This window comes from Cyclopterus lumpus, chromosome 9 (assembly GCF_009769545.1).
Source record: "Cyclopterus lumpus isolate fCycLum1 chromosome 9, fCycLum1.pri, whole genome shotgun sequence".
In the NCBI taxonomy this organism is placed as follows: Eukaryota; Metazoa; Chordata; class Actinopteri; order Perciformes; family Cyclopteridae; genus Cyclopterus; species Cyclopterus lumpus.
The window spans coordinates 7,102,145-7,120,396 of record NC_046974.1 but is presented as its reverse complement, the minus strand read 5'-3'; positions in this window follow the sequence as shown (position 1 = coordinate 7,120,396).

Below are 18,252 nucleotides of genomic sequence, written 5' to 3'. Positions count from 1 at the left end.
GCCGGACGTAGACTCAACAAACAACACACTTTGGATTTCCGACTGCTGATGTCAATAGATCACACATTTGGGATGCACTGTGTAATTAAACTTGGGATGAGAAATTAAAGTCGTGCTATAGTTTAATGAAAAACTGTTCATCAACTTGGGTGTACTCGCACACATATTAACACGCACCACAAGTGTAATCTGAGCTCCGGTCGGCGTGTCTAAGTGCGTGCATCTCTTTCCTACCTGTCACCATCGTGTTGCAGCTCGGTGACTGACTGATTGTGTGCTCTGATTGGATCCTGGTTGCCACGACGCGGGGCATTAGCTCTATGATTGGTGGATAGACAGAAAAGATCTATTTTGCTATTTTTTTTCTCTTTTATTTTTTCGACACACCACAGTTAAAAGTCACTGTAAGAAAAGCATTAAACGTAGTGATGGAGAGGTTATTTTCTCTTTCGGAGTAACTTTGATGTATTTTTTCTTTGATAAATCTAACAAAACTACTTCTTCTTTTTTTGTTGAAATTTTAGGAGGAAGGGAACTTTTATTTATTCACTTTATCCATGGGCTTACCACATGATTGGATCAGGGCTTCTACTTTCAAGGCCACGAAAAGAGAAACAAACAAATCGGTGTCCGAATTCAAGCAACAATTCACCACATCCTGGCATCTCGTGGCGCCCGGGTAACATGACATCACTCACAATACTCTTAACGACCCCCATTCGCCAAAGAGATTAGTTGCAAATGAACTAATCACTCGCGAGTTGCATATTGGGTCAGGGAGTGGAGGGGGGAAAAAATATTAGGTGAATTAGTAAGCAGTTATGATGATGGAGAGCAACTGACAGTTATGCAGCGAGAGAGATTCAAAGTTGTGTTTACCCGACTGTTTTATGTCTTCTCCGCGTGTCTTTCTGCTTCGATGAGAGAACTTTCCCGGGGGGGGGGGGGGAGGGGGGGGCTTAATGAGTTTGGAGCTTTAGATTGATGTGATCTTTATGGTGGAGGTAACTTTTTTAAAAATGTCTTCCAGTGCAGTGGACGCATCACTGTGATCCGTCTAGTCTTAGTCTCCAGTAACAGGCGGATCACCGAACGGGGGAAGTTATTCACTTTGCATTTCTCGTCACATACGCGACGCGACGGGCTTAGTCATTCATGTCGATGACGAAGCCTCAAAAGTCCTCCTGGAGAAACTGGAGGAACAGCCTCAATGTTCACCTTGAAGATGCCAAAAGAAAGAATCCACCATGATACATGATGATAAGTGAGCGTTCGTTTATTAGAGGACATTAGAGGAGATGCAGGGGAATGAATGTCTTAATATACTGTTGGTGTTAATTGTGTGTATGTACTCTGTAAATCATTTTGGGGTACAGATTGGTTGGGGCGAGGAGGGGTTTTGATGATTCTCCTTCCAGCTGGAATAAAGAGGACGATGAACGACAGTTTTCTCCTCTTTTGTCTGTCTTGATCTGTCCGTTCAGTTTTATTCTCTCTCTTACTTATTTCCTCTTTAACAACCTTATAGTGTCATTATGTGTTGGTGGGTGTATACCATACTGTCATTTATGCATATTTATTACGTTATGTATTTGAATTGTTCAAGATATGTCGGTTTTTGGCTATAGCTCACTTCTCAAAGCCCAAAATGTTCCATCTGTATGGAAATGAATGTAAGGGGAGCTGTGGGCCAACTTAATTTGACATTTTTACACAATAATCTCACCTCAAGGTCAATTCAGTAGCTGTTGTGAGAGTTTCGATTATATCACAATTCAGTGGGTTGGAGTTTGACTTTTTCAAATGCTTCAAAATGCAATTTCTCCACTCCCCATTTTTTTTCTTCAAATGCACAAATAAAAATTAAAAAAATATTCCAATGTCTACAATTCTACACTCAGAAATGTGATGTTGTATGATTTAAAACTACAGCAGTAAATGGTTCTTGAGGTGAGACTTTGTCTTCAACTGTTGTTTCCCAGGTCAATAATTACTTTATTATTGACAGAGATAATAGACCCTATCAAAATAAAACAATGCATTTGAAATAATAATTGATATTTATTGGCAGAGACATGGATCTTTAACAATTCTGGGGATGAACAAAGGGTTACACGTCAAGGACTTTTCTCTGAGCAGAGTCACGTGTCTGGAGGCTGGATGACAGCTTGGATAACACACACACACACACACACACACACACCACACACTCACACACACACAGAGCAGAGTGGTAAGCAGTGTGGCTAGCACTATGAGACCATGTGGTGTAGTGTTAATCACACCTCTGTCCATTAGCACTTCAGCACAAGGCGCCCTTAGTATGCTTATACGTACGTGCGCGTGCGCACACACACACACACACACACAGACACACACACACACACCCCATGGAGAGGGAGGAAATGTAGATGGTGATAGAAGTCAGGATAGATGGACACAAGAAAGAGGGCTCATGTTTGCCTCTTTTTCAATCACTTTAAATGAACTTCCGTGGCGACTGGGAAAGAGACAAACATTCATTATTGCAAACAGTTCCAATATTTTTAATACATTTTAGTTTACCATCGTCTCATATCCGATAAATAGTTAATCCAATGCTTCTCATAAGGAGTTACTTCTTTGAGGATTAACAGCCTGTCTGAGCAGCTGCGACTTCAAAGAGGCGGTAAAAGTGTCAACAATGTCAAAAAATGTAACATTATAGAGGAAGTAAAAGCTACATTTATTTTTTTAGAAGCATAACAGCACTTAATTATCAATGATCAGACAGACACTAGACTGGTTTGAATGGGAACCACCATTTATTCTTGTCTATATGGACTATTCTATTCTAGTATACTATATTCTATTCTATTATACTATATTCTATTCTATTCTATTATAATATATTCTATTATATTATGCTATATTCTATTCTATTCTACTATATTCTATTCTATTCTACTATATTATATTATATTACATTCTATTCTATTCTACTATATTATATTATATTATACTATATTACATTATATTATACTATATTATATTATAGAATAGTATACTATATTATATTATATTATATTATTATATTATATGTTGTTTCTGTGACAACCCCGGAGGTTTCAGGTATCAGAATCAGGGATGTGTGATCTTTACACATGCTGTCATAGAGTGTTCTCACATTCATCACAGTGTGGTATGGAAACTGCTGATGAGGAAGGAGCTTAATTAGGTCGCAAAAGCATCAGAAATCATCGGTCAAGATTTGTCAAGTATTTTTGATATTTATAACTCCTGCATACTAGGTCTAATAATCAGACCTTCTGTGTGAGTGAACCTAAACAGAAAGGTCAGGGTGGCTGTGGCTCAGGAGGCAGAGTGGGTCATCCATTAAGTGTGTGTGGGTGTGTGTGCGTGAGTGTGTGTGTGTGTGTGTGTGTGTGTGTGTGTGTGTGTGTGTGTGTGTGTGTGTGTGTGTGTGTGTGTGTGTGTGTGTGCATGTGCATGTGCGTGCGTGGGTGTGTGTTTTGTACATTGTTTGTACTATCGATTGAAGCATATTTTGAAATTCCTAAAGAATTACTTACTTAATCTATTTATTGAATGACTGAAAATTAATCACTGAAGTCACTTAAAAGCACAAATTTTACATTCAGAATTTAAAATGTATCTCCAATGTGACAATTTGCTTCTTGTATTATATCAAAGACAAAGAAAGCAGTTGCGAGATGTCTTGGTAAAGTGTGATGGACATTGTGGCACTGTATTCAATTTATTAAAAAACATAATCAAGATATTTATCGTTGCACCCCAGCATGAAATCATAAAAATACATATAAATAAAGTGCCACAATTACGGGCTGTGATGTGTTTTCCGATTGGACACTACAAGGATCACGGCTGTGATGAACAATAACATCTGATACACTAAGTTGTGGACTGAAACAGAGTAAAGAGCAGGCGATTGGTGGATTGGAAGGCAGAATCAGATCCACACTTAAAACGTATATATATATATACATATATATATATATATATCACTGAGGAAATATCCGTGTGTGATTGCATATTTCCTGAACCACCTGCTTTTTTTTATAACAGCAATAGTAACTGGCTGGCAGAGAAACTGAAATGGATACGTCTGGGGGAAAAAAGCCTTTCTTCCCCTGTTTTCTCTCAAAAAGCCCAATTCTGTTTGTCTGTGTCAACAAAGGTACTTCAACTTCAAATATTTGGACAAGTTCAGTGCCACTAGATTTATCTCAGCCGACTGGAACAGCCGCCGACGCACACACATTACCAGGGAGATTAAAGTAAATCAAGCACTTCGGGTTTCTGCCGTGTTTGCTGTAGGATCAAACGGGAAGGAATGAGGCGCTCTGACATGATCAAGATTTAAAAGGGCGTGAGCGTGCATGTGTGTGTGTGTGTGTGTGTGTGTGTGTGTGTGTGCGTGTGTGCGTGTGTGTGTCCATTAAGTGTACTTTCAGTGTCGCGAGGTAAATCCGCACTCGCCACCCTACTGCATGTTTCCCATCGTTCTCATTCCTGTCACCCTCTGCTCTTTTGCTATTGGAAAGTAAATCCCAGTGCCGTGAAATATTCCATAAAAAATTGACCTGTTTTGGTTATGGAGGGCCTCTGGAAAGCCAGCTCCCCCCCCCTCCTGGTAAAAAAAGGACCGACAACTAAGAAAAGGAAAGAAATCCGCATCCCTTCAATTCACATCGTGTTTTGACTCAGAGACTAAATTTCACACCCGAACAATGGGAGGGCCTCTCGTATACATTCACAGGAGCCTGAGCGCACACAAGACTAGTGATTGGCCACGCGGTGAGTAAGTGCCACTGCTCCAGGACTAGACTGTACACCTCCAAGTATCACTCCAGTATGGGCTATGTTCACTCGCACATGTGTGTGTGAGTGTGTGTGTGTGTGTGTGTGTGTGTGTGTGTGTGTGTGTGTGTGTGTGTGTGCTGTACGTGCAGATCGATTCAACGCCGAGGCAAAGCCCTCTGCTACCCTCAAGTGGTCAGAAATCCAGAACTGCAGATGTACACGAAGCTGTTTGCAACATGACGTTGTGTAACTGGTTTGTGTCTACACTTATTTGTATTTAGGTCTTACTCACTTCTGCTCCGCTGCGTGTGTTTGTACGTCACGCTCGCTCGCTTGCATGTCTCTGAGTGTGAGCCTAGGTGTGAAATAGTCTGTGTGTGTGTGTGTGTGTGTGTGTGTATGTGTGTGTGTGTGTGTGTGTGTGTGTGTGTGTGTGTGTGTTTGTGTGTGTGTGTGTGTTTGTGTGCGTGTGTCTGTGTGTTTGTGTGTGCGTGCGTGCGTGTGTGTGTGTCTGTGTGTGTGCGTGTGTGTGTGCGTGCGCGTGTGTGTGTGCACACGTGTTTGTGTGTGTGTGTGTGTGTGTGTGCATGCGTGTGTGCGTGTGTGTGTTAATGTGTGCGTGTGTGCATGTGTGCGTGCGTGCGTGCGTGGGTGTGTGTGCGTGTATGTGTGCGTGCATGCGTGTGTTCACGTGTGGGGTGTGCGTGCGCGTGTGTGTGCGTGTGTGTGTGCGTGTGTGTGTGTGTGCGTGCGTGTGTTCATGTGTGGGGCGTGCGTGCGCGTGCGTGTGTGGGGCGTGCGTGCGCTTGAGTGTGTGTGAGTGTTAATGTGTGCGTGTGTGTGTGTGCGTGCGTGCGTCAGTGCGTGTGTGTGTGTGTGTTAATGTGTGTGTGTGTGTGTGCGTGTGTGTGTGTGTGTGTGTGCGTGTGTGTGTGTGTGTGTGTTAATGTGTGCGTGTGTGTGTGTGTGTGCGTGCGTGCGTGCGTGCGTGCGTGCGTGCGTGCGTGCGTGCGTGCGTGCGTGCGTGCGTGTGTGCGTGTGTGCGTGCGTGTGTGTGTGTGTGTGTTAATGTGTGCGTGTGTGTGTGCGTGTGTGCGTGCGTGCGTGTGTGTGTGCGTGCGTGTGTGTGTGTGTGTGTGTGTGTGTGTGTACTGGGCATGCCCCTGCCTCTTATTTAAACTAGAGATTAGCGGATAGAGAGGGAGCGGTAGAGCGAAACGAACAAATATACAAACAGTGGTGCAGAGGTGGAAAAGGTGGTGGAGGTGTGGAGCGGGGGAATGGAGGGATAAGGCGTAAATGAAAAATAGTTATTGGGCATTCGGCATTTGAAAAAAAAAATGGAGATGATTTGGTGGGTTAGGGGGCACGTTACTTAAAATACCGGCGAGACAATGAAATATAATCCAGGAAGTCCAGTTTGAGAAACTGATTCAGTAGAAAAACAGCCCTCCCAATAAGTACTCTACTCTTGCATGTATTTGATTCACCTCTGCAGTCCCCCGCCTGAAGTTCCCCTCTGGAAGTTGCACTCCGGGAAACCTTTTTGTTGACCAACCATATGTAGTTTTATTCTATTGGAGCCCTCTGCCTTGGCGCCCCAACTGCATCAATAGGGTGACCTCATTCATCACGAGCCTCAAGAAAGACAAATAGATGCACATTTGCAAAGAAGGGCAGAACAAGGATGTGAGTTGGAAAAAGGAGATTAGGACAAGATGACACTGGAGAAGGAGAGATGGAATAAAAGAGGGAGGAGGCTGAAATGACGTGAAAAGTAGAAAACGACCACGGCGTGAAAGCGAAGGGATGGTGGACGAAAAGATTGAAAGAAATCTGTGAGACAGAGGAAGAAAAAAGAGGACCTTAAAAGAGAAAGATTATGTGGGCAGAGAAAGAGAAGAGTGAGAAGGGTGTAGGCCAAAAAAGAAGTGTGAGATGGAAACACTTGTCGAGAGAGGAAATAGAAAGAGTTAGAGACAAATGGATGGATGGAGTGAGAAAAAAAGAGGCAGAGGTGGTGAACCGTTCATGTGGAACTCATCTCTCGCCATTGTTGACACTCTGTGACCTGTATCTCACACACACACACACACACACACACACACACACAGATAGTGCTGACACACACGTATGCAGCCAAAAAACTGGAGAGACAGATAATAACTGTAACAGCATTTAATCCAACGGACAACAATATTTGATTTCTGTCGATTTGGAGAAGAAGAAAAAAACCTGGTTAAGAGAAAAAGGTTTAAACAATTTGATTTCCAATATTAAAGCACATTAAAAGTTTGTCTCCGCTTGATTTATCTCCACTGACACCGATGAAGAGAAAAAGCATCGCTTTCGACAGTTAGGATGCGCCAGGTAATTACAACTATGCTACACATTAAGGGTGCGTCTCCATCAAGCATTGATCTGTTTATGCTATTGATCTGTTTACACGGGGTAAACAACGCCCTCGATGATGCGTTTGTGATGCCTGGAGCTATATTTCTTTTCGAGCTTGGTCGCAGTCCTTTTTAGCACGGTTCAAATGTGTATTTTCACACACACGTACACACCTGCGAAATGATCGCCAGATGTGTCACAGTGAGCGAGAAAGAATATAATATGTGGAACACGGGAATCCTCAGTTAATCTGGGTAAATAATCCACTGAAGTAAACATCACTAAACATGTTTACGTTAATAACCATAATGAAAAATGGGTTGATGGGCCTAAATGTATACTGATGAGGAAATACATAATATGAGATGGTCTAAAGTGCATTTATTTGGTCTCATACATGAATTATTTAACATGTATGTATGTTTTCAATAACACATTTATCAAATGTGCTGGTTTATCTATTCAAGATAATATAAGGTGATGCGGAAATGGCAGTAAAAAATCATCACCATCATGATCATCATTTACGTCCCAAATTTACTCTCCTAGAGTTGCGATGGTTTTGTCTTTTTTTTAAAGAGTGGGTCCCCAGAAAGAAAGTTTGGAAAACACTGGGGAAATAAAGATGGAGGAAATGTTACGTGTGAGAAAACCGTCTGCTCGACACTAAAGGTGTCGTTCTTTATTTAGACTTCTTAATTCTCAAGTAAAATGGAGACGCGCGCATCGTCTTATAGAGTTGTTAATGCAATGTGCGTACGTGTGTTTTTTCTTGTCTTTTGATGTAGAGCCTGTTTAAAACAACATCTTAGTAGTGTTGAAGGCAGACACACACACACACACACACACACACACACACACGCACACACACTCACACAGACAAGGCTTTGAAAGGTTTCGGAGTGTAGCAGCACTTATACAGATTACCTCTATCTCTTCACTATAAAGGCTCACACACACACACACACAGCCTCTCTAACATTCAATTACCTCTATCTATTCACTATACAAGCACACACACACACACACACACACACACACACACACACACACACACATAATCATTCAATTACACTAAACTTGCTCTATCGATTTTCATTCACAGTAGCGTGCACATTCTGTTCCACCGTGTATGTGTGTGTGTGCGTGTGTGTGTGTGTGTGTGTGTGTGTGTGTGTGTGTGTGTGTGTGTGTGTGTGTGTGCATGTGTGTGTGTGCTGTACCAGTGGTTTGGAGTATGAATGGAGCAGGGCAAGTGGTGTGTGTCTTTCTTACACTTCTATCTTTGTGAGGACCGGTTTTAGTTCAAACCCTTGCGCATGAGAACATTTTTTGGAGAATGAGGACATTTTGTCCGGGTCTCACTTCGTCAAAGGTCCGTTTGAAGGTCAAGACTCGGTTTTAGGTATCAACTTTGGTGTTCGCCATGTTGTTGTGACGGTGTCACTTTTGGGGGCCTAATGGTGTCAAACATGTCTGATGTAATTGCCATTGTTGCATGTCATCATCACACTTGCTGTCTCCTCACATTTACTGTCTTTCTCTACTGTTAACTGACGGAGAAAAGCAAATGCCAAATATAATTATCTTTTTTCGATTAATGTTCTTTTAATTAAAGTTAGAATGTTGTATGTGCCGTCCTGCTATATGTGTCTCCAGTGACGGACTTCATTGATGGTTCAGTGTTGGATTTCAAAAAAAGAAATACTGAATCAATTGTGCTTACGTTTCCTTTCACTTTGCAATGGGCTGCGGCCGTGTTGAGCATAAGGTTTGCAAAGGAAAGGGCTTCGCTAATTGTGTTGAACTGAAAATAACAAGCAGATAACTACAACTTGATGTTTTCTTTCCCATCAACAATCGCCACCAATACTGGAAACGTGCTGGCTATGTCAGAGCCTCAGTTGCAACACTGTAACCAACCAATGGATAAGAATTAATCCAGCAATTTAAACTGCTTGAGTTTTTTTACAGTCCATTTATTTCCCCCAAAAAGAGAGAGGTTAGCTGTGAGGTATGGTTTATTTTTAAGTGGCACCTTTCAACAAAAAGGCCTTTTAAAGATGCTTTAGATCATAAGACATCAAATGTAATTATAGTGGACTTAACATTTTCATGATGAGCCACGCCTTGATTTGCGCTGCCCAGATCAAAAATACATTTGTTTACATTCACGCTAATTATTATTTTTTTAACCTTATTTTCAATCATGGCGCCTGTAAAATTAGTTTTGCCTGAAGCCTGAACAAACCTAATGGTTACGGTTCACGACTTGGGGCCTGCATTACTATGGCAATGAGGATCCCCACAAGTAACGTGTGTGTGTGTGTGTGTGTGTGTGTGTGTGTGTGTGTGTGTGTGTGTGTGTGTGTGTGTGTGTGTGTGTCTTTCCATCAGCCATCTTGTGGTAAAGCTCACAGTAACGGAAGCTGTTAATGTCCAATGTGTCTTGGAAGGCTGTTACAATCAGGTGTGTGTGTGTGTGCGTGTGTGTGTGTGTGTGTGTGTGTGTGTGTGTGTGTGTGTGTGTGTGCAGGTCACTGCTCTCAGATCAGGTCCTGCTCAGCACTGCTTTGATTTCCCCACTGAAATCACCAGCTGTACCTGCTCTGCAAAACACACACACACACACACACACACACACACACACACACACACACACAGTGTGAGGAAAAAAAATTCTACCTCTATTTTTTTGTGCTATTCTTTTTTCTCTCTCCATCCATAATGTTTCTCTATTAATGCTCTTCCTCTTGTATATCATTTTTTTCCCACCACTGATATAAAATGCATAATGGAAACTTGCAAAAACCAATGCCCCTGTTGCCATGGGAACACTGTGTGGTAAATGATCAAACTAAGCAAAGTAGAAAGTTTTGGAAACAGTCTGTGACAACAATGTTCAACTGAAGAGAAATCTATTTTACTTATCATTGCTGCAGACAATAATGATTTACTAAGTAAATATCAAGCCGTACTTTTCTATCAAACCTTCTCTAAACTTCATCATTTTTTTTCCCCCACCCCATTAATGTTGCTTCTATTGGACAAAATATTAGACTCTTTTTTCAATGTGGAGCCATTTTTTTTCTATTTTTTCTATTAAAAAAATGCTTTTTTTCTATCTTTTCTATTCAAAAAATGCTTTTTTTTCTATTCTCCTCTGAGTTTGGTTTGTTTTTGGAAATTCACCGCAATAGTATAGCACCAAACTATTATTTGCAATGTAAATATATAGTAGAGTATTGGCGTCCTGAGAATTAAGTTAACAAGTGTGTTGTAATCCAAGCTTCTCTGGCCTTTGTTTACTTAGTCTGAGCCGATCTAAGCCTACGTCACTCTTTATTACCTCGGAAAGCAATGATAACTTGAGTTCATGGTATCAACTCTCTTGTTTGAATACTTCTTCAATTCCGTATGATGTTCATTTCATAAACCATCGCCCCATTTAAAGTCAAAGCAGGGTATGCATTAGAGTGGCTACCTTGAGTTCTCTGGGAGTTGTCCGTGTTTTCGTCTTTGAACTTTAACCCTTTCCCTGTGTATTTTCGGTTTATGAAAAGTTAATTGAAACATTTTTGTAGCCTAAAAATTCCACCGTACTTAATCCCACCCTTACGTGTGACTTCTGGCTGCAAAGAATAAGATGGTAATGAGAAGAAGAAAAAATGGTTCTCTTCTTATATACACTCTATGATTGAGAGCCGTGGTCAGACTATAGATATTCTCTTAATTCGGTATTGAGCCCCTTTAACAATGAGCTTTTCTTATCAGTAACTTTATGGCTTCTTTCCTGCTCTTGTTACGTTATTTGATCAGAACAATTCCATATAAAGTTAGTTCAATTGTTGATTGTCTTTTATTCTTAAAAGAGGTGTCCCTCTTTTGTTGCTTCCCCTGAGGTTTCTCTTAGTGCTTGAGTTGATTTTTGGGTCTTATCCCGAAATCAAAAGGTCTCAGGATAGGATGCGTAATATTTGGGATGGCACGTAAAAGGTGTTCAACCCCGGACTTCCTGTTCACATGTCAAAGTATTCTTAAATGTTTACCTTGCGAGGTAGCGTGTGTGTTTCTGTGTGTAAATGAAGTCCATCCATTTGTTGAGCAGATTGTAACATTCACATAACACTATTGACTTTGCTTGAATGCTAATGAAGGCACTGCATCCCATACAATGGCAATGCATTGCATCCAGAGACCTGAGGATACGTTGCCTTTTAAACTGCAGTAATTTATTATCCCGACAGTCCCGACTGAAATGGGTAAAAAAATTGGAATTGTTGCGCGAGAAAAGTTAACGTAAAATCGATTGTTAAGATGTAGTGAAAACGAGGCCACTACGTCCAGATATCCAGTATTACCGGACGAGGGAGGAGCTGTGACCTGATTAGAAACAATGCATTGAACAACTGACGGGAAACGTGTACTGATTTACAGAATAACTCAAGGCTGAACACAACTTAATGTGGCCTTCTTTTTTTTTTAAACTCCCACGCATCTCATCAAGGAGAAATAGGGCAGAACATCTCCAAACAACAGCAGGAGAGAGAGAAAAAAAACACCGCCTGGCTGCAATAGTTTGCTCACGTAATGTCAGGTTTTAATACATTTCAGAGGCTTTTCACAGATGTTGGTAAGGAGGGGGAAAGGCCAAACAAACCCCTCAGTTCATTTGCTTGTTTGTTTGTTATGATAGGTGTTGAGTAAAACCCGGAGGCGAGGTAGTCGGGCATTACACCTGGATCCAGTTTAAACCCGGAGGTGTGTTTCTGCCTGATTCCTCACAGCTTTGCCGTTATGACTTTATTTCCCAACAGATGGATCCAAAATGCAACAGGGGAGCCATGGGAGGGAGGAGGAGTAGAGAGAGGAAGTGTGAGGTGAGGGAATGAGAAAATGAAGAGGAAGACAGACAGCAGTCCATAGGATTAAAGCAAGAAGGGCTAAAGACGACAGAGAGGTAGTGCATTTGTAGACTTGCCTGGAGGAAGCAGGCAGATAGGCGAGAGAAGAAATCAGTCTTGTTTACCACACCCTCCAACTATTGTTAGTGGAAGGCTTCAGCTGCCTCAGGTATGAGATTAAGCATGCACTGGTGACTCGCAGTGCTACCTGAGGGTGTGTGTGTGTGTTTGTGTGTGTGTGTGTGTGTGTGTGTGTGTGTGTGTGTGTGTGTGAGAGAGCATGACTCCCCCCCCGCCCCCTAAGGTCTATTATCAGCTGTTGTTCATGGATGTTAGTATATATCTGTAAGCATGTGTGTATGTCTGTTTTTAAGTGGTGGAGACACTCGGCTGTGTGATTAAGCTGAGGTTGTACACAACAAATTGAAGTTGTTGCATTATAACAATATGTTAGTAAATGTATATGTATATTAAGTAGGGGAAACATAGATATCTACATTTGTAAAAAATATTATAGTGTGCATCTCTACCTGTGAGGCTAGACTACTGGACCACTTGGATCCTGGCTAAGTACCTTCTTTAAATGAGTTTATCTGCTAGAGTGCTATTGTGTTTGCTGTATTGAAGCTACTAGATTGCTAGTCTGTACTGTCTGTCCCTATCCTTAATTCAGCTTTGGCAGGAAGTAGAGATTCTGGAGGAGTCTTTCATTGGAGTCGAACTTTTAACAACTCCGTGTTGGCCTCGACCCCGACTGCCAGGAACCTCGGTGTGACACTCGACAGTCAACTCTACCTGACAACACGTTGCTGTAGGTACATGCTGCACAACATCAGCAGAATACGTCCTCTTCACACTCAGAAGGCGGCACAGGTTCTGGTCCAGGTTCTGGTCCAGGTTCTGGTCCAGGCTCTGGTCCAGGCTCTGGTCATTTCACGTCAAGACTACTGTAACTCCCTCCTGGCAGGTCTACCTGCTAATGCCATTCGACCTCTACAGCTCATCCAGAATGCAGCTGCTCGACTGGTCTTCAACCTCCCGAAATTCACACTACTCCGCTCCTCCGCTCCCTTCACTGGTTACCGGTGGCCGCCTGCAACCACTTCAAAACATTGGTACTTGCGTACCGTGCTGCGAACGGATCGGGTCCGGTCTACATCCAGGACATGGTCTAACCTCACACCCCAGCTCGTTCACTTCGCTCAGCATCTACCAATCGGCTTGTAGCTCCGTCACTTCGAGCTAAACACTCAACAAAGTCACGACTGTTTGCTGTGCTGGCTCCTCATTGGTGGAACGAGCTCCCCATTGACATCAGGACAGCAGAAAGTCTCTACATCTTCCGTCGCAAACTAAAAACACATCTGTTCCGACTATAACTTGAATAAAAACAGATTAGCACTTCAGTGGCACTTACTTATGGTATTTTTGGCTTTCTTGAAGAAACGTTACTTTCTTGATTCTTGTTGTTCTGAGTTTGTACTCGTGGTTTAATGCACTTATTGTAAGTCGCTTTGGATAAAAGCGTCAGCTAAATGGTATGTTATGTAATGTAATAATAAGAATTGTTTTTGCAGGTAAGAGAACAAAGGTTCACTTTAATACTCCACACTAGACTTTCAGACATTTTGTTCACATTATATATAGCTCGATGGAACAAACTGAGTACATATCGACAGTGGACGAAAACCCTCCTATTCCCTCCCTTGGATACCAGATAAAAGCTCACTCATGGTGCCTTGGGCCAGGGATTGTCTACCTTATGGCACAATAACTACTAATGGAACACAGCTGATTGTGGGGGAAATGTTCTAGTGCCCTCTCATCCGAAACTCACAGAATGGCAGCCTTCTTGTACAGAGCTCTCATATATAATTGCAGTGTCCGTATTATGAAAAAAATAAATGAAAAAAAATTTGAATGTTGCCATGCACGTTGCCTATGAGAAATTAGCGCTTCAAGGTTGACATACTAAAACTTTTGCATTTTAACATTGTCGGCCTTTGCCTCATGTTTTCGAGTTGCCCATTATTTAAGATTAAATAATATCCAACAAAAAACTTGCTTATTTTGTATTTATTTTGTATTATTTGTATATGTGCTGCTATTAGGCCTATAAGACTTATAACACAACACAAGGACAGTTGAGGAAACAAGGAATATTCTGACCTATAAATATCCCCATAACCAAGTGATATTCTGTCCCTTTACAACTACTGGATCATATTCATATACTGTGGAGGGGCAAACAACTTTTTATACAATTTTCTTTTTGAACACATGTCAAAAGTCAGAATATCCTTACTCCAAACTTCAAAATCATTGAGAAAACAGTTGTTGCTGGTAGAGTTTGAGATGTCAAATATTGTCTGTCTTTGATGAGCGATTCATTCTGTCTGACATGGGACACAATCTTATTATATCTTTGAAAATCGGGATGCAAAAAAAACTTATTTTTGCGCTTTGGAGTTTCCACAAGACCTGATAACTTAAAAACAACAGAAAATGTCATAACAATAACTATTCTACTTACAGTTTTGGGTCATGCATATAGAATCAGGGAGGTTATTATAACTCGCTAGGGCAGGTTAGGGAAACAGGTTAGTGTAGCAAAACTGGTAGAGACAGCAGCTAATCCTGTTTATTTTGCTTTTTACCTATTTGACCTGAATCCCAACGTATTATTATTATTAGATGTCATCAAATGAAAAAAAAAAAAAAAAAAAAATCCTGACTTTAAAAACAGACCAGCTTTTTCTTTCCTCAGGCTTTCACATTTGAATCAATATTTAAGCTGTTGTTATCTTACTGGCAATTCTTGTGTTATTGACTAAAGCTGTTGTGTTATATTAAGTTGCAACCTCTCCTTGCAATGCAATCCTTTAGGTCTTACCAAAATGCATCAGCCCCTGATGTGTGTGATCCCTCTTGCAGACGCCTCTCGCTCCACTGACTATAACTCACTCATAAATATATATATATAGAGAGAGTATTTATTTAAACAAAAAATGAAAAAGGGGGGTCAGATTTTGTTGAATCCAGAAGTGACATGTTCTAAGCGTGTGACGTAACACAGTATGAGGACTTGATGACAAACTGGACCTGAACACACTGAATTACATGAAACTGAAGATTTCATTTCTTCAGATGTTCAGTTCTGATCCATTTCAGATTATTTTTTAAATAATTATTATTTGCAATGTGGTGGACCATGGGGTGATAAGGTGCCCCGCCGAAAAAACGGGGTTAAAGATCTTGAAAAAGCTGCCTGTTAAACAGCTCTAGTGACAACTAAATCCTCCGAAAAATAGATCCTGTGAAATCAGCAAGCAGCGCGTTGCTTCATGTGACATGTGTGAGCTGCGTGGCTCACAGTTCATGACACTTAATGTTATTGCTTCCCAAAAGCCATTTGGGTAATTATCAGGTTTTATCAGTTCTGCTACGTCCCACATCTCAAAGTAAAACTAATGAACGTCACCAGTGAATAACATATCATTTTCTTTTTTCATGCTTTCCTCTGACAGACGTTTTTTTTCTTCTCCCTCTAGTTCCTGTTCTTTCATTTGCTGGGTTGTTTAGAAGCAGTCTAAAGAAAGCATTGAGGCACCGGGTCGTACATCCTGTGATTCAAACTTAAAAGAGTGATTCGGCTCGCTGCCTATCTGCTTTTCTCTGTGCCTCTCCAGTCTCTATCATCCCTGTTCTCGTTATTTGCCTGATTCATTGTTTACCAGTCTGTGTATGTTTGTGTGTTCGGTTCTCTTTTTAACTCCCGCGTTATTATACTTTGTGCGGTTGCAGACAATCAACAGCGTGCCATGCTCTAAAAAAAAAATCAAGGGATCACAAATGACGAGAGCATAAAACAGCAGAAATACTTTTACCATGTTTACCACTTTGACCCCTCAGATTATTCAATCCAAACCCCCTCTGATCCACCAAGTAGTCCAAATTAAATTGCAACTGTCTTCAAAATACACTGTGGCTGAAATGAGGAATTTGAAAAAAGTACAAATTAATTTCAACGGCATTTAAAAATAATTAATTCTGCTATGACTTTTTAAAAGCACTGCAATGCAACATTTCCACATGAATTAATCACAAGCGGCCTGCAACCGAAGAGAGAAGGCAACAGCAGCACAAATGGTAATCATCATCACGGAGAGTAATTCATTTTTAAATTTGTATTATTCTTGAGCAGATGCTCTCATGTGTCCATGCAAAAAAAAAAGTCAAACATTCAACACAACCGTTTTCCCACTCTAATATGCATAAAATACACAAAAAAACCAGTGTATAGACTGTGTTTTCAGAAGCGATTCTAGAGAAGATACTGATTTTGAAAGTTTGGATGTTCACACAGACACGTTCATCCATTTGTCGTTCGTACTTTTTCGTTTGTCGTGTGACTGACAGTCCGTTGGGCACCATGAGGATTGATGACTAATCAGCAAGACACTGGCTAATCAAACCCACACATACACAAACTCATACGCAGACTGTAATTGCCAGTGATTGCATTTGAATAGCTGCCCATGCTTCCACTGATTAGCATCGTGGCACAAGTAGCTGCCGGGTCCCTTGTTCCTCGAACCACCGAACCGAATGTCTATCAAATCTATCTCGATTCCACCTCTGTTTACAAACCGTCTGCAAAAGGTCAAAAACATGCGTTGATTCTTTGTTGGAGAAAGCATATCTCTTTGCAGTTTATCTCCTTACAATTTCCGCGAGTACGTGTTGTTTTTGTTGTTGGTTTTCCACTCGAAGCGACTGCACGCTAGCAGTTTCTCTGTCGTGTTTATATAAAAGTGTTTTATAACCCCAAGATCACCGCAAACCTCTGATAATGTACCAGCAAAAAAAAGAAAAACACATGTCAAAGGTGTGCTTGTTGCAGAGAAGCTGTTCTTTGAGACTGCAGGTTTCCACAGGGCATCAGTTACAATTGTGTTACACATTGTTGGCCTTTGGCGTGTAAAGATAGGATCATGCTGATTGTACAATAATGTAATAACGCTGTTATCATCCCTGAGAGACACAGAGCAAAGAGAGAGAGAGAGAGAAACAAACAGAACAAACAGAGAAGAAAAGGGGAAAGGAAGGGAATTTCCCCGCATTAAAATGCACAATGCTCATTCCTGCTCCCTTGGGAATGCAAACAAGTGGGAGAGGCAAAGGGAGGAGGAGGAGGAGGAGGAGGAGGAGGAGAATTAATGAGGAGAGGAGAAAATGAAATGAGATGACAGGAGATGATGGGCTGCTCGCGTTGATCAAAGTGTGAATATTCACAGCACTCTCCTCTACAAGATTAAATACTAATTACTCTCAACAGCTGCTCAATGAGCTCGCTAAGACTCATTATCACAATGTACTACATGTGTACCACTTAAGAAACACAGAGCTTCATCGCTAAACAAGACGTCCACCAAGAGGAAATAAAAGAAGCGCCTCCTTGGGTTCAATGATTCCTGCAGGAAAGTTAAAAACGTCATTATGGACCATTTGCTGAGTCCTCCAGGAGACAGACGGGGCTATTTTGTTCATTACACCATTAATGTGTTGTCTGTCACATCTACAGTGATTATTTAGCAGTTATTGAATGTGATACAGATTGGGATCAAATTATTCCTTCAGTAATGTGACATACAACAAATATCTTAATGGCCTTTGAGTGAAAGCTCATTCCAAAACTTTATGGGCTACCAAACAGGTATTAATGTTTAGGCCACTATTTTATTTCCCCTCACAGCTAAATAGATATTTTAATGAAAAGGATATCTTTACTTTACTTATTAATAAAGTACATAAACTTCCATGTCGCTCACGTGTGCAAAAATAAATAGTCCGGCACGCAACCGTCAGTAAAACTTTTAATTTTGCAAAGGATTAAAAAAACGTGTTTTTTATAAAAGAGATATGATGTGTTAATTGTGTGTTAATTAAATTAGTGAGCTTTTAGGGGTTTTGTTTCCTTAGGGTGGAGCTAAGCTAGCTGTTTCCAGTCTTTGCGTTAAGCTATAGTTCCTGCTGGCTTTAGTGTCATATTTAATGCACCTTTTAATAACTCCCAGCATGAAAGCATATCATCGCATTTCCCAAAATGTCAACCTATTGCTTTAAAATG